General features: G+C 44.0%; 1 long non-coding RNA gene across 3 annotated transcripts in view; it reads right to left on the bottom strand.

The window, feature by feature from the left end:
- The window catches only part of LOC137076177 (uncharacterized), a 57,303-nt gene that overhangs the window by 32,002 nt on the left and 4,396 nt on the right, over positions 1–20,905 (bottom strand). The window contains exon 3 of one of the 3 annotated variants that reach the window (XR_010905225.1): positions 16,553–16,684. The exons of the other annotated variants lie outside the window; for them this stretch is intronic. This is a non-coding gene — a long non-coding RNA (uncharacterized lncRNA). The remainder of the gene's footprint in view (positions 1–16,552; positions 16,685–20,905) is intronic. 3 annotated transcript variants of the gene reach the window in all.

Below are 20,905 nucleotides of genomic sequence, written 5' to 3'. Positions count from 1 at the left end.
TGTCCCGAGCGCTCATCAGCGTCGCCCTGGAAACAAGGCGGGAACACCTGCACCCGCTCATCACAGGCTGAGCCGTCACAGCTGCAACTCATCAGCGGGCGGCTTTATAAGCCTGCCCGCCGCCCAAAGAGGTGAGAGATGTCTCCAGAAGACTCGGCTAACTGTTGTCTCCATTCTCCCTCCAGAGAGCAGCGTGTGACGGCCAGCACTCACTCTGAGCACGGATCCAGATCACCGCGAGCACCGAGGACGCAAGAAGAGACCACACCGAGCACGGAGCACCGCACTCAACGCACTTTCACTTTCACTTTGTTCAATAAATCCACCCTTCGGGGAAATTCACCTGCCCTCCTGTGCCGTGTACTTCTTCACCCCGTCACACTGGTGGAGAATGCGGGCAAGAGTGTGAAGAAGTACCGACATCAGGTTCACGTGGAGTGGTTCCCGTTTCCCCGAGACTTTTTCCCTGGATTTATTTTTTCCCCACACTCATTGGTTTTTTCCCTCTGTTTCCCCAGGTGGCGCTCCTCCCTGCAACGATGGACGAACTGTTGAAACACCTCACCGAGGTGAGCATCCGCCAGCAGCAAATTATGGAGCATATGGCCTCTCGACAAGACACTACCGAGCGGGAGCTGCTCACACTGCGGGCGGCCGCGGCCCAACGCGCTCCGCTGCCTGACCCTCGCGCCCAAGCAACCCAACTCATGCCACGGATGACCGAGCACGACGATGTCGCCATATACCTGGAGATGTTTGAGACCATCGCTACCCGCGAGGCGTGGCCAGAGGATGAGTGGGCTCGCATCGTCGCCCCGCTGTTGACCGGGGATGCGCAGCGGGCGTACTTCGCGCTTCCCCCTGCGCAAAGCACTTCGTATGCGGTGCTAAAGAAAGAGATCCTGGGCCGTGTCGGGCTATCCGCGATCAGCGCTGCACAACTCTTCCATGACTGGTCCTATGACCCACGGCGCCCGCCCAGACTCCAAGCCGCGGATCTCTCCCGTCTGGCACAACACTGGTTGCTGGCCGAGGGTTCCACCGCCATCCAGGTAGCGGAGCGCGTCGTCATTGACCGCCTCCTGCGCGCGCTCCCGCGTCACCTCCGTCAAGCCGTGGGGATGCGGAAGCCCACCACCAAGGATGAGCTGGTCGAGGCTATTGAGCTGGCGGATGCCACCTTCCACCGGGAGGTCGGGGAGCGAGCGTCGCCTTTTCCCCGAAGGGTGGTCCAGGAGCGACGCACGCCGGAGGGTACCTCGCGACCAGTAGGCAGGCCGGCGGTTCCCGGGCCTCCGGACGAGCCCATGCCCACCGAAGCCCCGCGATCCCCTGGACGAGCATGGCTGGCAGGCTGCGCCGTGCACACAGAGAACGCGCCGCGGGCGGAGGTGAAGATTAACGGCCGTCCCTTCCTGGCTCTCCTGGACTCCGGCAGCGCCATCAGCCTCGTACAGGCGGCAATCCTGCCGCCGCGAGGAGATTCGAAGACCTCCGTCCCCATTGTGTGTGTGCACGGCGATACCCGAGAAGTCCCCGCACGTCGCGTGTCCATCGAGGCCGCCCCGGGCACCTGGGCCATCGAAGTCGGGATCGTCAAGGATCTGCCGGTCCCCGTGTTGCTCGGAAGGGACTGGCCGGGGTTCGACCGTCTCCTCACCGCCGCCACTCAGCCTGTCAGCCAGCCCGGGAGCCGCCCAAAGCGCCGGACCGCGCGGAGACCCAGACGGCGTCCTGTGCTGCTGGCTTCGGACAGCCCCCGAGATGGTGAGTCCACCCCCCAAGCTGCTAACCTATTCTATGATCTCTTCCAGCAGGTCTCGGGGGCCGGGGCGTTCGCCCGCGAGCAGCACGAGGACGACCGTCTGAAGCACTGCTGGGCTCAAGTACGGGTCGCGGAGGGGAAGGACCTACAGCCCGCGCCGCACCCTACGCCCCACTTCAGAATTGAACAAGGCCTGCTCTACTGTGTCGCTCAGCGAAGGGGGGAGGAAAAAAACCTGCTCGTCGTGCCCCGCAGCAAGACCGAGGCAGTGATGGAGATCGCCCACGCACACCCCATGGCAGGCCACCTCGGGGCTCAGAACACCATCCAACGGATCCGAGATCGCTTCCACTGGCCCGGCCTGGAGGCCGAGGTGAAGCGCTTCTGCCAAGCCTGCCCCACCTGCCAGCGGACATCGCCACGAGTTCCTCCCCCCAGCCCGCTGATTCCGCTGCCCATCATAGAGGTGCCCTTCGAGCGAATCGGAATGGATCTGGTGGGACCGCTGCCGAAGTCCGCCCGGGGGTTCGAACACATCCTCGTCATCGTGGACTATGCCACCCGCTACCCAGAGGCCATTCCCCTCCGGAAAGCCACCACCAAGGCCATCGCCCAGGAGCTCTTCCTTCTGTGTAGCCGGGTGGGCATCCCCGCCCAGATTCTGACTGACCAGGGCACCCCGTTCATGTCCCGGATGATGGCAGATCTCTGCAGGCTCCTGAAGGTCCAACAGCTCCGCACAACGGTGTACCACCCCCAGACCGACGGCCTCGTCGAGCGGTTCAACCAGACGCTCAAACAGATGCTGCGGCGGGTGGCCGCCGAAGACCCGCGGGACTGGGACAAGATGCTGCCCTACGTCCTCTTTGGCATCCGGGAAGTCCCTCAAGCGTCCACCGGCTTCACCCCGTTTGAGCTCCTCTTCGGCCGGCAGCCTCGCGGACTGCTCGACGTGGCCAAGGAGGCCTGGGAGCAACAACCGGGGGTACACCGTTCCACGATCGAACACGTGCGGCAGATGCGCGACAGGATCGACCGCGTGATGCCCATTGTCCGGGAGCACCTGGCCAAAGCCCAGCAGGCCCAACGGAGGCACTACGACCGGGCCGCCCAACCCAGAGAGTTCCAGCGCGGGGACCATGTCTTGGTCCTGGTCCCGACCGCCGCCTGTAAATTCTTGGCCACCTGGCAGGGTCCCTTCACGGTCGCCGAGAAGGTCGGGCCCGTCACCTACCGGGTCCGACAGCCTGGGAAGAGGAGAGCCGACCAGCTGTACCACATCAACCTCCTGAAGCGCTGGGTCGGGACCGGGCCCCAGCTCTCCGCGTTCACGGACTCCCCACCCGTGATGGTAGACATGGACCCCCAACTGTCGGCGGCCCAAAAGTCGGAGCTGCAACACCTGGTCAGTCAGTTTTCTGCGGTGTTCTCCCCTCGCCCCGGGCGGACTCACGTCTTGGAGCACGACGTCCGGACGGCCCCAGGAGTCGTCGTTCGGCAGCGGCCCTACCGTGTTCCGGAGGCTCGGCGACACGCCATTGAGGCAGAGGTACAGGAGATGTTGAGGTTAGGGGTCATCGAACCATCACGCAGCCCATGGTCCAGCCCGATTGTGATGGTCCCAAAGCCCGATGGCACCTTCCGCTTCTGCAACGACTTCCGCCGACTCAACGAGGTCTCGGAGTTTGACGGCTATCCCATGCCCCGCGTAGATGAGCTGCTGGACCGCCTGGGGAGGGCGCGGTACATCTCCACCCTCGACCTCACGAAAGGGTATGGGCAGGTACCCCTCTCCGCTCAGGCCAAGCCAAAGACAGCCTTTTCCACTCCGAGCGGCCACTGGCAATACCGCGTCCTCCCTTTCGGCCTGCACGGAGCCCCCGCCACCTTCCAGCGGCTCATGGACATCCTGCTCCGACCCCACCAAGCCTACGCGGCGGCCTACTTGGATGACGTGGTAGTACACTCCGAGACCTGGGAGGACCACCTGGACCGGCTGCGGAAGGTGCTGTCGGAGTTGCGTCGGGCTGGGCTGACCGCCAACCCCCGGAAATGCCACCTAGGACTCGCGGAGGCCAAGTACCTCGGCTACCAGGTGGGACGGGGCCTGATCCGACCCCAGGAGAAGAAGGTCTCGGCAATTCTCTCCGCTCCCCGTCCCGCCACGAAGACGCAGGTACGAGCCTTTTTGGGGTTGGCGGGTTACTATCGGTGCTTTATCCCTGACTTCTCCTCCTTAGCCTCTCCCCTGACAGACCTGACCAGGAAGGGGCTGCCAGAGAAGACCCAGTGGAGCACCGAGGCGGAGGCGGCGTTCCACCGCATCAAGTCGGCCCTCACCTCGGCACCGGTCCTACGAGCGCCCGACTTTAATAGCCCCTTCCTGCTACAAACGGACGCCTCCGACACCGGGTTGGGAGCCGTCCTCTCCCAGGTCACCGACGGCGAGGAACACCCGGTGATCTACATTAGACGAAAGCTGACCCCAGCAGAACAGCGCTACGCAACCGTGGAACGGGAGGCGTTGGCCGTCAAGTGGGCAGTCCTGGAGCTCCGGTATTACCTCCTGGGCCGCCACTTCACCCTGACCACTGACCACGCACCACTACAATGGATGGCCCGGGCCAAGGAGACGAATGCCAGGGTGACGCGGTGGTTCCTGGCGCTCCAGGACTTCAACTTCACCGTCCAACATCGTGCCGGGACGGCCAACGCCAATGCCGATGGTCTTTCCCGGATGTGGTCAGCTTTCGCAGGTCTGTCAGGCTCCACTCCCCAACCCCCCCCAGTTTCCCCGCTTCTCCGCAGGACCAGGACGTCGCTTAGGGGGGGGGAGTGTGACAAGTGTCCCGAGCGCTCATCAGCGTCGCCCTGGAAACAAGGCGGGAACACCTGCACCCGCTCATCACAGGCTGAGCCGTCACAGCTGCAACTCATCAGCGGGCGGCTTTATAAGCCTGCCCGCCGCCCAAAGAGGTGAGAGATGTCTCCAGAAGACTCGGCTAACTGTTGTCTCCATTCTCCCTCCAGAGAGCAGCGTGTGACGGCCAGCACTCACTCTGAGCACGGATCCAGATCACCGCGAGCACCGAGGACGCAAGAAGAGACCACACCGAGCACGGAGCACCGCACTCAACGCACTTTCACTTTCACTTTGTTCAATAAATCCACCCTTCGGGGAAATTCACCTGCCCTCCTGTGCCGTGTACTTCTTCACCCCGTCACACTATGTACATGGCGGAATTTGCGAGTGGAAAGACTAAACGCTTCTCCTAAGAGGAATCCTTTTATTTTTAAAGCTGCAGTCCGTAACTTTTTGCACTCTAGCGGTTAATAAACAGAACTGCATGCGTATTGCGGAAGAACATTGCAGCCGGAGCTACTTCTCTCTGTTTATGTCTATGGTGGATCACGCAGGGACTGTACTCCTCCACAGCGGAACCTACCAGTCTGGCCTGAAATAGTCCCTATATAAATACTTATTATAAATGTACCATAATGATTCAGGGTAAGACAAAAAGTGCAGTCGTTTTCAGTTGCCTCAAAATAGCAATGTGCCACCTAAAGAAACCAGCACGCCCATGGGTGAACAGATGGGTACATTTGCTATTTAAACAACATGGCACTGGACATGAAAATGATAACTGCATCAGGCTGAAACTAGCAAAAACCCTTTGTGTTGGGTGTATGATAGGGCCCATAGTGTTAACAAAAGCAACCAGAAAAGAAAAAAAACAGATTTGCTGAAGCAACCATGCCATTTTAGCTTGCTTCTACAAGTCTTTGAGCTCTTTTATCGTGACTCGTATTCACTGGACTCGTACACAAATGCTCCACATCACAAGTGCAGTGCTGTATCAGGTGAGCTACTAAGCATGTTGTTTACAAGTAATGCACTATGGTAAAATGGTTCTGAGGTGAAAACATAGCATTGAGCAAGTAACTGTGCAAAAGTAGCTTTATTAATCGATCTGCCCTCATTTTCATTATCTGTGTGAAAAGAATAAATATTGTTGGTGTTTGGGGCATAGAAGTGCCTGTAGTTGAAGAAACACTTACATAAGAAACAGACAATCACTTTTAACAACTCCCTCACGGTTGACTTGGCACCCTTTGTCGTATATTCTGAGGCACACAAAAAACATCTGCAATCTGCGCCTCTATTTTGAGTCTCTGTGGGAAGTTCTTTCTGGAGGAAAGGTTTACATTTAGCTAGTCAGTGATTCTTTCTTTTAACAAGAGCCCTGGTCGTTTCAGTCTGTCCTTCACAGTCTGGGTGGCACACTTCAGCAAAGATTGTTTTGTGATTTGTTTTCTGTCACAATGTTGTAGTGTTTTCCTTCCTCTGGTGTTCATTTCAATTGGAAACTGCAGCGAATTGTATGTGTAGGTATTCTGGGAGTTTTGGGAAGAAAAAAAAGTATTTACGTATCTATACGTAGAGCAATCACATTTATTTTCTAAAATCAAAATAAATACCTCATTCACATTCTCTTGCATTGTAACAAATCTTAATAAATATATTGTCTTTTGTCTATTTGGTATGTTGTGTATTTTTTATACATTTATTTTTATTCACCGTCTTGTCGCTGTCATTCTGTCTGTGCACTGCAAACTTCTGTCACCAAGCGAATTCTTTGTATGTGTAAGCATTGCCAATAAAGCTCATTCCATTCTTATTCTGATAAAACTGAACACCTTAATATGCAATAAATCAAGGTCATTACAACAGACACTCAAGTCTCAGTTAAAGGGGGGGTGAAACACTCAGTTTCAGTCAGTGTCATGTCAATCTTGAGTACCTATAGAGTAGCATTGCATCCTGCATATCTCCGAAAAGTCTTTATTTTTTTTATAATTATATAAGAAAGATGCGCTGTTCCGAGTCTTTCCGAAAAAAGCCGAGCGGGTGGGGGCGTGTCGTGTGAGCGGAGCTAAATAATGACGTGTGCGCGCTGCTGCTATTGTGTTGAGTCGAGTGCGTCGTAAAGCTGTGTCATCCCTAACAGCGGGAAAAAAACTTTATTCAAAATAAAAATATGGCTTTTAATCAGATACAGCCATACATCTATGATCCGGAATCAGACCCAGAGGCTGCAGTTGAACAGGAGCAGCAGCAAAAACGACTAGAGCAGGACGTCTCTATGTGGTACAAGTTATACACTAACTATATAATATGCTTAGCGACTTGTGTTATTTACATATTTATACTTGAATTATATCGTCGTATTTTTGTCTTTGAAGGTGTACATGTGGGAAGTGCAGTTGTGCACGTGTGTGTGTGTGTGTTTACGCGTGGTTTGTGTAGACGTTAGTAAGCGGACTGGTTTTGCACGGCAGGCTAAGTTAGTGTTTACATAGAAAGACACGGAATAGTAGCGCATTTGAATGAAGAAGCGCGCTTATTTAGTTCAACATATTTCCCCACTCTGCGTGTATTGTTGTTTGGAGTGCTTTTACAATACACAAACATAAAGTTACACATATAGTGGCCAGCTAAACAAATGTACACGCACTACACATCGCATGCTCCATTGATCAACTAACTATACGTGATCATGTTTGGGCTACTTGATGAGCATAGGCAAAAACACAGACATTTGAAGCAGTCTAACTCACCGCCTGCGGTTCTAACGTTGGGACCTTTATCGTTGGGACTGCTCCATCCTTCAGCTTTAGGCGATCGGGAAAATCCGGCGTCGAGCTGGGCCTTGTTTATGAAACAGTGGGCACCGAAATGCAGCGAACAGATATAAACATTCGCGCAACTCAGTTGCTGATCCGGAAAAGCAAATTACATCCACTGTTGCCTTAACGCGGGGTTTTTGGGGAATCTGTGCAGGACTGTCTTGGTCTGGCAACCAAAAACGCACTTTTTTGGTGACATTGTAATTGTGCACATCACCTGTGCAGCAGCCTACGAGCCAGCGCTTTGATGGGCGTAGCCTGTTACTTTCGCTCTCTCCCTCTCTCTCTCTCACGCGCTTCCGGTAGAATTGTCCGTACGGCCAATTAAAGGAAATTCCGCCCCCATTAACGTCAAAGGGGACGCATGATCGCAAAAAACTTGCCGAAACTTATGACTAACCGGAAGTAGTATTTTTGACAAAGAAATACTCCCATCAAACGTCCACCTTAACTTTTGAAACTTTGTCCATGTTTAGTATGGGATTCCAAGTCTTTAACAGTGTAAAAAGATCAGTATGCATGAAACAGCATTTCACCCCCCCTTTAAGCTCAAGTGCTCAACAATTAAACAAATATCATTCAAAAAGATATCTTTAATATAACAGATAAATAAAATAATGTCGGAGAAGTTTCGCTTCTTTGCCGTCTTCTGTGTGTCCATGGCATAAAATGAGGGCGTGGGGAAGGCAGAGACTTGAATATATAGGGGCGTGTTATTCTAAAGACGATCGTTTTCAGCTGCGGCATTTATCAAGGGCAAGTATTGCATACACCTGGATTGCAGAGGTGGGCACTGTTGTTGGCATAATCTTACGCCAACATATACGCCCGTTTCTACGTAAGATTGATAAATGAGTGCCATTGTGCACACAGACTGTGTCACTCATGGCCAGGATTAGGCTGGGACTAAAGGTTTTATTCCTCATATACTGTCTCTGTCTCTAAAGCCACAACCTCCCTTTACCGCTTCATCTTGATCCTTTCATTGATCCTGCTTCTTGGCAGGATGACACCACTCATGCAGGAAAGCAGAGAAGAAAAGTGGCATTACTCTGATCAAAGTTCAGAAGGATATTACTGTCCCCAAATGTATACATTTTATATCTGTCATTTCGATTAATTTCTTTGCAGCACGTCAGTCATATTAGGGGAAATCATGTACCTGTCATGACAACTCACTGAGTGTTTGGCATGGTAATAGATATGACAGTATTAATATGTTTGGTCTAGGCAGAATAGATCTGCTACACTGCTGCTGCTCCTTTAATTGCTGCTGCAGAGCAAGTACAAGACTTGCTACTGCCAATACATACACCACACACTGCTGTGAGCAAGTAAGACAGGCTGCTGCTGTACAATAATATAGCGTACATGAATTGCCCTAAGTAGATCTATACAGGTTGAGCTGGGAAAGGTGGAGGGTTTCTGAAAGTGTGCTGCACTGCTAAGGCAAATGTTACCTTCAAGTATTTGAAGATGATTACAAGCTGGACCACAAAACCACTCGCACGGGTATATTTGTGGCAATAGTCAACAATTCGTTGTATGGGTCAAAATTAACGATTTTTCTTTTATGTCAAAAATCATTAGGATATTATGTAAAGATCATGTTACATGAAGATATTTTGTAAATTTCATACTGTAAATATATCAAAAATGTATTATTAGTAGTAATATTCATTGCTAATTACTTAATTTGGACTTTAAAAGGCAATTTTCTATTGTTAATGAACAATAAGATATTAGTTATTTTAAATAACGGCCAACATACAAACAAAATTGATGAAATAATGTGCAAAATAAAGACTGACTGCTGAAAGCAGTCTGACTGCTGAAAAAAAATCAGCTGGAGTTGACTAATCAAGGCTGCAAATAGTGGAGAAAATTGTGTAGTAAAGACTATTGTCATCAAACGTCTCGGGAGATCTCTGCTCAGGCATGCTTAAGTGTTTTGTGAAAAATTAAAAAAATTATATTAAGCATACATTACATGCCTGATCGTTTTCAATTTGAAAAAAATAAAATTAATAAATAAAAGGGTGAAAGATGTGGCCAAAAGAGGATCCTGCTGGGACTAGCATCGACCTGTCTGCATTCGGCTGGAGAAAGACGAATGGAATCAATACCTCAGCATTTCCATGACTTTGTAAAATGAAGTGTCAGGGCTCCAGTGAGCCTATTTTGGGATGTTGATGGGATTGCTTTTGTAATTAGCCACGCCAGAGACCTTGACAGCCACGTCTGGGTATTCAGGGTGAATGAAACCTCATCAGCTGAAGGACGATAGCCTGTTCCCCCACGTCACTTCTCTGTTCAAAAACAGAGCAGCTAAAACCAGTCACCTCTTATTTGCTTTATCAAAAGCCAAAGCCTGTGCTTTACCAAAAGGTCTGTTAGTATTCACCTTGCTCGAGTGAAAAGCTGGTATTGTCCTGCTCCTGGTCTCCCTAGGATGCTGTTCAGAGTGGCGGTGATGGAATAAGAGGGGCAGAGTTTCACTGCCACATCTCTAGAGGTGTCCTAACTCATATCCATTACATTGATTGATGGCTTCTGTGGGGGACTCGTTTTCGCTCACGGTTGTGTGCTAAAAAGATTAAAAACAATAAATTTGTGAATGTTCCCTCCAAGGTTGGGACATATCATTCTTATACATTAGTAAGGTTACTGCAGATATAATTAAAGAGAAAGTTTCCTCACGCAGATGCTTTTTTGAGGACATTGTGCTGATTAATAACAGGGAAACATTTCAGTGTTGGCCAAATTAGTTTGGCAATAAAAAAATGAACAAGCTTCATAGCTAAAATGTTAGAGTTTGCAACAGGGATGATGTATTTTTGTTGGTCAACAATATAATTTTTCAATTTCCATTTTGTATTATTGCCAAAAATAAGCTCTATAACTGTCAAAATCCTGTGCTTTATGTATGTTTCTTATTTTGAAATTGGCCATTCATGAGTCCATGTTCTTTTGCAGTTTTTTTATTGCCTTTGTTGTTATTTTGTTTATGTTAATTAGTTTCAGGTGTTTTTATCTAATTGTTTTCTCAGTTATTTAACCATGTGCTCAGTCTTGCCTATGGTAAATTATTGTTTGTGTGTATGTGCCTTTAATAGTTAATGGTGGTACAGGTCAATGTCAAGAGCTACATTTCATGTCATGTGTTTCACGGTCAAAGTCACGGATGTCACGTTTTGAACCATTAAACGTGTTTTATCTGCATTTAGAGCCAAACTCTTGCTTGACTTTTGAGACCTTGTTACAGTGACCAACTAAAGTTTATGATTCCTACACGTTTTGTTCTTCATGATAATCTTCACAAATTAATACAACTTTATGTATTTTGAGGCCTACACACGAGTCAAAATACACAGAAGTAAAAATCTAAATGTAGACAAACAAAGTACACCAGACACATGAATTCAATGTCACAACTTTTCCAGAATTTATTTGCAAAATCTTTTACCTCAAAGTTTGAGTTAGATTAGTTTGCAGTAGTGTGATTATAAACACAATGAGGCTGTAAAAGTCAACTTGTGTGTAGATGAGATTACCTGTTTTATGTGATGATGTTTAATGTCCTAGATAACCTTTGTAATCTCATTTAGCCACTTGTTTAGCAACTGCCTTTTTCAAGAAAAGAAAAGAAAAGAAAAGAAAAGAAAAGAAAAGAAAAGAAAAGAAAAGAAAAGAAAAGAAAAGAAAAGAAAAAGGCAGCATTTTCCAGGTTTCGGACACAGCCACGTGCTGTAGGCTGCATGAAAAGAAGATAGAAACGCTTTGACTGATTAAAGGGTTAGTTTACCCAAAAATGAAATTTATGTCATTAATGACTCACCCTAATGTCGTTCCACACCCGTAAGACTTCCGTTCATCTTCGGAACACAGTTTAAGATATTTTATATTTAGTCCGAGAGCGTATCTAAGTGTATGCACACTATACTGTCCATCTGTCCATGTCCAGAAAGGGAATAAAAACATCGTAGTCAATATGTGACATCAGTTAGTTAGTTAGAATCTCTTGAAGCATTAAAAATACATTTTGGTGCAAAAATAACAAAATCTACGACTTTATTCAGCATTGTCTTCTCTTCTGCGTTTGTTTTCAAACCTCAAATAAAGATTCAAATGGTTATGAATCAGCGTATTGATTCATGATTCGAATCACCAATCTCATGTGATTTCAGCAGTTTGACAAATGATCCAAATCATGAATATGCTGATTCATGACCTTTTAATGTTATATGTTTCAACTAGACTATCTATACAAGTAGTTATGTCTCTTTGTATTATTTGTCCTGTTAATGACGTAATGCACGTCATTGACAAAATGCACAACCAAATGTTAGAATAGTTCGAATATTCATGTATTTTTTAGAGGGAATATTCGGATGTAATTTTTAAGCAATTTTGACAGCCCTACATTAGGGTGAGTCATTAATGACATAAATTTAATTGTTGGGTGAACTAACCCTTTAATGAAGACAATAAACACGACTGCAAGATATGGTGTGTTTGAGTTCTTCGAGCCTTCTCGGGTATTTTCATAATTATAAAGCATGCAGTGCTGATAGACATAGACTTCATCACTGTATAGAATACTATAAAATAATGCATTTTCTGCCTCGTTCTGTGATAACACACAAACACGCGACTGACGATATTAAGCGAGTTAAAACATGTTATTAAGCGTTGTCGGAAGTAGTAAATGCTATAAATGCTTCGCATTACTTATAAATGCTTCGCATTACTTTATAAATGCTTCGTATTACTTGTTTATGAAGAAGTTTGCAGCCTTCGTGCTTTCATAATTGCAAATGAGCCAAATCGCGATTGCGGTTCAATTTTAATTAATTGTGCAAGAATAAAACAAGAATGGCAGTCAAACCAAACAACAATCATGATAGTAAACTAACCATTATGATCTTAGGTAAGACAAGAATGTTTTTAATGTACTGGAACAATAGTAGATTTCGAACTAAAAATTAAACTCTTCTTTCTATTATTTCCCTCTCCACCATAGCTCTCAAATCTCATTTTCATTCCATGACAGTCATGTTGTTTTCCAATATATTACATGCAGAATCAATGTATGACATCTATGACATAAAACCCGGTGCGACGGATTTGACATGCAAGGTCATTAACCTCAATCTTCAAATGACAGCAGTTCTGGGATGCAGGACACGTTATGCAAATCTCTGCCTATAAAAAACATATAAAAATGTCTCAGGATGTTCTTTTTTGTCTACTGTCAAGGTGGAGTAACAGTTTGAGAAGCATATTGCCAAGTATATTTAGCTAAATAAGCTACCTGAACAACAACATATCTGGTTAAATGACAGAAATTCGAAAGTAACTATCACATCCTTGAGTATACGGTCATGAAAGTTTGCATTGCACAGCATCAGGAAAATCAGGCAGTTCCTTACGGAGCATGCAACACAGCTTCTTGTCCGAGCCCTGGTAATTTCTAGACTTGACTATTGCAATGCGCTTCTGGCTGGACTTCCATAATGTGCAATCAAACCGCTGCAAATGATCAAGAACGCTGCGGCATGTCACACCTCTCTTCATCTCTCTGCATTGGCTACCACTCGCTGCCCGGATCAAATTTGGATCAAATTCCGGCTCTGACTCTTCCTCTACGCACGACAGAATCACTCACTTTGTTCAAAAGCCAGGTAAAAACTCATCTCTTCTGTGAACACTTAATCTTATCATAAAAAATAAAAAATAAAAAAATTCTTCCACCTCTATTTTTCTAGACTTGACTATTGCAATGCGCTTCTGGCTGAACTTCCATAATGTGCAATCAAACCGCAGCAAATGATCAAGAAAGCTGCGGCACGTCTTGACTTCAATGAGCCCAAAAGGGCTCATGTCACACCTCTCTTCATCTCTCTGCATTGGCTATCACTTGCTGCCCGGATCAAATTCAAAGCTTTGACTCTTGCTTATGGTATTTTTCTCTTTTCCCTCCCTATTCTAGTTTTTGCTACTCTGAGTAATCTCCAAATCTTTGTATTTAGGGCACTTTTTGCATTTCTTCACCTCTTCATGAAAGATCGCTTCCTGTACTCCTTGGTTGTAAGCGTCTAAATGTATAAATGTAAATGTATACTTAGTTTGTCATTGTCACAGTAATGCAAGAATGCATGCAAAACCACAATGTCTTGACCAAGGCAAAGATACATGTACATGAAGGGTTCTAGCCTAAATTGGTCCAGATGTCAACAAAATTATCTGAAGAAGCTGAAATCTGCCTTTGCAAGCAAGGAAATACAAGGACCTTCATACTAGATTCTCAAATCCCTCATATTTCACTGTGCTTAAATGACAGATCAGACACTGAATCCTCTGCCCTGCATTTTACCTCAATTAATTCCAAATGTTCATGTAGCGCTAATATACTGACACATCTGTCTAAGCAAAAACATCAGGTTTCAAATGACTGAGAGATGAAGTGATGCTTCCTCTTTGCAACTGTTCAGGCTTGAGCAGGGTTTAACATGGCTACAAAAGATATGTCTTAATGCTTGGGATTTTACAAGCCTCTCTCAGCATGATCTCCCTGCTCAGACGTAAGGTTTAGATAAAATCTAAAGATGTTTCATGAGGTGTTTTATGGAGGACCACCCTGTGTGGTGTTTTCAATGTTCTGTTCTGTTGATGTTGGCACGGTATGCTGCATGTTACGCATGATAATGCGCATCAGCTTAAGTGTGATTTTGGGCCTGAGGTCAAGTTGAAGTGGAGGAGAGCCATCATTCTGGAGTAAGTAAAAACAAACTCAGAAAACCGTTTTCCCATTTACACAGCAGGAATTCTGATAATGCTCCAGCATCTAAGCCCGTCAGCACTGTGAATTTCAATGCATCAACAACAATCACAGCTTTACCGCAACAAAATGCTTCTAGCAGAGTTTGTTTTTTAGCCTCAAAGCAGACTGGAAAAAATTAGCAGCAAATGGATTTTTTGTTTCATATGGTAATAAAGAACAGTATTTAGCTTTCCTAGAAGTTTTATAAAAATGCAATAAATTCATATGTAGTTGAATATAAGCACTATACTATATAAATCACACTGTGCTTAACCTGGTATTGATATCATAATTATTTAAGACATAATATCAGCACCAAATAGAAAAACAATAATACATTTCAGACCCTGCCACCTCCTGTTAGACCAAACAGATAGTCCTGCCCATAGACCGTAAAAAAATATGGACGACTCGACATCATCCGTTTCCGCTTGGCAGATTTGAAGCTTTTAGGCGGCCTGCACGGCGCACTGGACATCTTGGGACCGAGTCTGCGCAGTAGCGATTTCGGGACCGGAGTTGCGCAGTAGAGCGCAGGAAGTAGAGCAGGAAGTACAGCAGTGATATCAAAAGCCCGCCCACACTCTCGCAGATGCTGAACTATTAATTATGTTGGTGTGAAATAAACAGTTATGGAAATGTAGAAATTAAAGCTAAAGCTCCAATCTGCTCACAAAAAGTTCGAAAAAAGTCAGTTAGTGCCTCAGTGACAACTTCACTCAGAGAAGCCGTCAGTCTCAGCTGTCAATCATGACGTCACACCCCCCGTTTTTATAGCATCAAATAACTAACTAAAACTAAACTTATTTTAAAAACGAACACTTGAAATGAAATCATCGTGATGATAACTGCCTTCAGTGACATAAACTAACTTTGGGGAAAAAATATTTGAAGTGAAATTTTATTATTTAGTTTGCCTCGCGTCCATTAGAAAACACAGAGGGGCGGCTATACTGGGACCGGTCACCGGGGGGTGATCGAGGCGCGAAAAAGTCAGTGAGAGGGAGACTGCAGGCTTGGTCCTGCCCCAAACTTATGTCATTGGTTAAACCAATGATTCTGGCTACATACAAAAATGTAGGCAGCTGACTTGATGCCTTACTGCCTTATCAGACAATGACTTGTAATGCAGCGGAAGCACACAAAGGCACCTCACAAAAAGAAAACACTTCTGAGGAAGCATAACAGTTTAACAATCTACAGCAAAATAAAAGTGAGCTTTGCTGAGAACTAAGTAGTAATTTCTCACTACAAATGACATCAGAAGTGGAAAAAACGCTGGTCAAAACCAAACATTTACACACACACAGACCAGCAACCGCAACTTTCAGACACTATCTTTCTTTTTCTAGCTCATCTGTCTTCGAATGGAATGCATAGGATTGTGGGAAATTAATAGCCTGGATGCCAGCTGAACTTAGCCACTCCCACACATTTTTTAGGTCGGGAGGTTCGGTCTGACCTCGATCCATAGAGGAGTAATTATCTCCAAACAGAAACTGTTTGGACCAATGAAATCATCAGCGGGGGCTTTAGACGATGATGGACACATGATCAACAGTAACGTAATCATGCACGTCATCAAAGGGGCTTGTATTATATTTGTTCGAATCCTAAACGGAGAGCTTGTTTGTATATGCATTCACCTTCACAACTGCTCTCAAAAATGATGATCATGTTGGCTAAGTATTAAATTCTTTAATTTTTTTACAACAACAGCAAAGATTGTTTATTCCAGCACGCGTGCAGACAGGGTTGCCAAGTTTTTACAACAAAACCTGCCAACTACTAGCCCTAAACAATAGCTTCTCGGGGGGGGGGGGGTTCTCCGGACAAAAATGGCGTTTGGGAGGTAAAATGTGTGTTATTTTGGCAAGGTTGCCTGCTAAAATTCGCACTCATGGGTCTATATATCACATAATAGTCGCTTAAACCCGCGGACATAGAAAACAACCCGCGGAAAAAACGCGGCAACACAGTGCAGTTGAGCTCTGTTGACATTTGACAATGCGTCGCTTCGTTGCTCTGATTGGTTGTAGGTCTATCCAATTGAGGTCTTTCCTGGTTCGGTTGAAACACGCCTCATAATAACAGCCCAATGGAGCAGTTTCAGACTCATATTCTGATTAGAATTGAGTATGACCACATCAGGCTAGGATATTAAGGCAGCAAAGGATACATTTATGCTGTCTTCAAAAATCGATCAGATGAAGGTCTCTTAGGAAACAGGAAGTAAAGCCAACATTGGATTCGGACGTGTCTGGATGCCTTCCTACCTTGAAATGTGTCCTCAGAAGGCAGCATTTTCCAATTTTCGGATGCAGCCATAGTCCCAGTCAGGCTGGTCAAATCAGGGAATTTGGCTGGTTAGCATGATCCACTTAGCACCTGCTGGTGGTACTACAGCACTATAATGGGCAAAAATTGTACTATTGCATCAATATTAGCCATTTTTTTGCAAGCATCCAAAATGAATCAAAATATACAAAGAAATTATAATTCACTTGGCTGCCACTAGTTGAGAAATAACAAGCTTAATCCTAAATACCCCCTGTGGTGAAAATCAAGTTTTGAATGTTGTTTATATGTCTATTTTAATATGCTTTAAAACAAACCATGTTCAAATTCATAAGTCAACAGCATTGATGAGTATTTTCTCCTAAAAACAGCAGTGAACTAAAGACAGTCTAAAAAAACACTGTTTGAAATCGGAAAGTCTATGGAAACAAACTACCTTGCAACCAATCACATCAACATGCAGACAGGCTTTAGCATATCATAGGACAACTATTTTCTGAAGTCTCAAGAGAATCTAATATGAATAATATGGTACATTTAGCAATATAGGTGAATTATGTATATCAGCATCCTTCGAAATGCTTTAAACATGATAGAACATCAGTGGAGAAATGCATATAGTTCAACATCGTAATATGGTGTATATCAGCATTATGATGAACTATATGCATTTCTCCACTGACAGCGAACGGGTTTGTGTAACATTAGCAACACATTATTAGCTGTTTGATGACAGTCAAGCCAAAGGATAATCAATTATTGTTATGTGTCAGACGTTGTAAAGAGTGATAGCATCGTGCAATTGTTTATTACAGTAAAGTTGACTGAGTGGTGTGAGTGAGTGGAAGCAGGAAGCTCAAGCTTTAAGACATACATTTTTGTTTTTTTTTCACAGGAAAAAACTTTAAATGTGTAATTATGGTGATTAAATATGAGTTTAAAGGGATACAATTACTGACTACAGGGGGACTTTAAGAAAAAATAAATTACACAACCTGAGAAAAAGAAACTGAGGAGCTGTTGAAAATCTAGAAAATATTTTAGTATTTCCACTTTATATGTTGGAAAGAAAAGACGTTTGTTGATGTGGGTGCACAGCACAAAATGGGATCAAGGTTCCACACAATTATCCCACATATCCAGGAATGTCTGGAAAATGCAGTACATTACAGATAATATGACAGATATGTTTATCACCTGATGGTAATTATGGGTCGTATATAGTCACGGTAAACCTCAGAAAATGCCTTGGCCTCCGGTTATTTTCCTAAACTAATATAAAATATTGAGCCCAATAAGAATCCTTTTATTCATCTTGGCCTGAGTTTGGGGAAGTCTGGTGTTTATTTGGGTTTTTGGACGCCTGTAGTATGTTGGTTTCTGAAGCATATCATTACAGTCAGGCAGAACAGGACTATTTCAGTTCGAATCATTTCTTGGGGATCAGCTGTAAGCCACAAAGGGTGTGTGCAGCTCACATACTAATTTTGCAAACAGAAAACAACAAAAACATTTTTTAACAAAGTATATAAAAAATTACATAAAATTAACTTAAGTCATTCATTTAAATGTCAAGTATTTCAGCTAAGGAAAATGTTGTATTTTTTTTACACGCATGATGAAATCTGTGATTAATTAAATTACAAGTGTGATATATTTTTTTACACAGTTTGATAAAAAATGTTTTTCAAGTAATCATTTTTTATTTAATCGGTTCAAATGATTATTTTGGCTCACTCACAAGGACAGTAGTCTTCTTTGATATGAGCAAAATCTGTGCAGAACTGATCACAGGCAATCATTAGGTTAGAAAGGGTATGGGATCTATTTACACTAAGTGTTAACTGCAACTAGATTTTATTTGCACTACGTGAAAATAACATTTTCTTAGTCATATGATATTTACACTGCAAATTATACTAGATGCTATTTACTAAGTGAAATAGGATACTAAGTGAAAATAGTAATATATATATATATATATATATATATATATATATATATATATATATATATATATATATATATATATATATATATATATATAATAGTAATATATGCGTTCGCTATATAAAACAGTGGGTAATGGTCATTAAGATGACTCGGCAGATTTGACTTTCTTTTTGCATGTTCTGCCGACAGGGTGACCAAGTTTCCCTCAGGACTTTCTTTCACTGCCTTCTAGGGCTGCAGCTATCGATTCTTTTTGTAATCGATTAATCTACCACTTAAATTAATATCTAATTTGTTTTCTTTTTAGAAAAATTAAGTTTTTGCTGAAATTGCATACATTAATAACTTTGAAACTAATTAAATGCACACAATTGCCATATTCAGGCATGTGATTGGCTAAGGACAAAAAAGCAGGAAAATATACCATATTTTATAATATAGACCAACCCCACCCCCGCCGCGCCGCGCCGAACAAACTGGTGGCGGATCAATACAGACAGTAAAGCAGGACCCATAACAACTTATTTGAACAAAAAAATACATTTTATTGTAATAACTTTTTTGTACAGTATGAAAAATAACTAATTATTTGGTGGATGCATTTTTACCCAATTTTAATAGCTAAATGTGCAACATGCACATTTTCATGTCAAAAGAAGGCCTCAATTTTTCTATGACTCTTTAGCCTTTGTAGAAAGCTTTTTTAGAGCCTCTACACGTTTCTTTTGGAATTTGCGCCTGGCATGATAAATTAATCTATAATGACGAAATGGGGGTGCAATTCACATTTATTCCACAAGGTGGCGATGTCTGATACACAATGATGAAGTGACGTTTCACTCATAGTTACCTCTGACAGAAAACGAAACAATAATTATAATCTGCAAAACTTGAAATGACTCAGTGATTTACTGCAGAGAGCAAGTACTAAACACAATCATATGTTAGTGTCACTGTCTCTTGATGATGGATGTGGTCAAGAAGCTGTCAGTGAGCAAAATATTGATTTTGAAGACATTGAAAATGAGTTGGAGAATATGCGTGAGATCGCGAATATGAGGCAGATGCTGAATATACTGGTAAATGAACTCTGACGAGGAAATATGATGATGGTATTAAACATCTGCTCAAACTGAATCCTTCCAAGCTCCAAAAGGTAACGAAATAGGTTTTATTTTATTCTTCTGTAGCTGTTACTCTAACATCAGGAGTTGTATATATTATCGCGACAGGTAGAGGTCTAACGCTATCCATGTTAAATATAGAACCGGGTCCCCAATATGTAAGAATGTTTGGCGAAACAGTCATGCATTTAAGGGTTAAGCTATGGAATGGCTTCAGATGACTTTGTCACCCAAACTGACGTGAAAAAATCGGGGGGCGCCGAAAAGCGCGCTGTTTGCATATATAGCTAGTGCTAGCAAATACAAGTAATGTTAGCTGTCAAGTTAATGTTAAATGCAGCTTAAACATCCTGCCATAGTGGAAAATCAATCAAAATCGATCATCTAATCAATCGACAACAAAGTCAAATTAGTAACTTATAGGTTATATATAGACACAAGCAATAGTATACCCAGATCATCAGATCCGGTGATGTTCTTGTCACGATACAGTCCTTGTTGCCCATCCCGCGATCGTGGTTTCGACCCGGGTTACCATGGTGACGGCTGTGAGATGACGGTCAACCCACCAATCCCCCCCCCCCCCCCCCCCTGCCCCCTTTTTTTTTTTTACAGATCTGCATGATTTACGTAGGTCACATTTTCGGGTCGGAAAATCCGGAAATCCGGATTAATCCGGAAAAATCACATCCCTGCATATTATATTAAATAAAAATCTATTTCAAATTACTTTAAAAAGGTAAACATAGTTCAATCTAAAACTAAACCTACAACCAATACATCTAAATAGTAGTAATATAAATAACAATAATGCCAATATAAATAATATAAATATTATATAAATTCTATATAATATAAATATTCTAATATTCTATAAATAATATAAATAACTAAACATTGTATTTATGTTGTGCAACTTAACTTTCATGTTTCAGCTTCAGCTCAGGCATGACATAAGCATTTACTGTCTTATTTACTTCTTTACTGAAGCAAAACATATTGGACAGGTTAACCTGATAACCGTCACGAGGACGAGGACGTGCTGAAGCTCTCTTTGCTTAAATTAGCTCAAAATTACTATCAGATGTAAGTAATTACATTCTTGGAACAAGAGATGTGCGGATCAGCTATCGTCACCGAATCAGCTGTTAGAAGCAAACCATCCACCCGCACCCGGTATTCACAACTTCAAATCCTCCGTGGTAAGCGCGATGCTATCGTTTACATTAACCAGGGTCGACAACCTATACATCA

The sequence above is a fragment of the Pseudorasbora parva genome, chromosome 5, assembly GCF_024679245.1.
Source record: "Pseudorasbora parva isolate DD20220531a chromosome 5, ASM2467924v1, whole genome shotgun sequence".
In the NCBI taxonomy this organism is placed as follows: Eukaryota; Metazoa; Chordata; class Actinopteri; order Cypriniformes; family Gobionidae; genus Pseudorasbora; species Pseudorasbora parva.
Note: the sequence above shows the minus strand (reverse complement) of the source record. Positions and strands in the feature narration are given on the sequence as shown.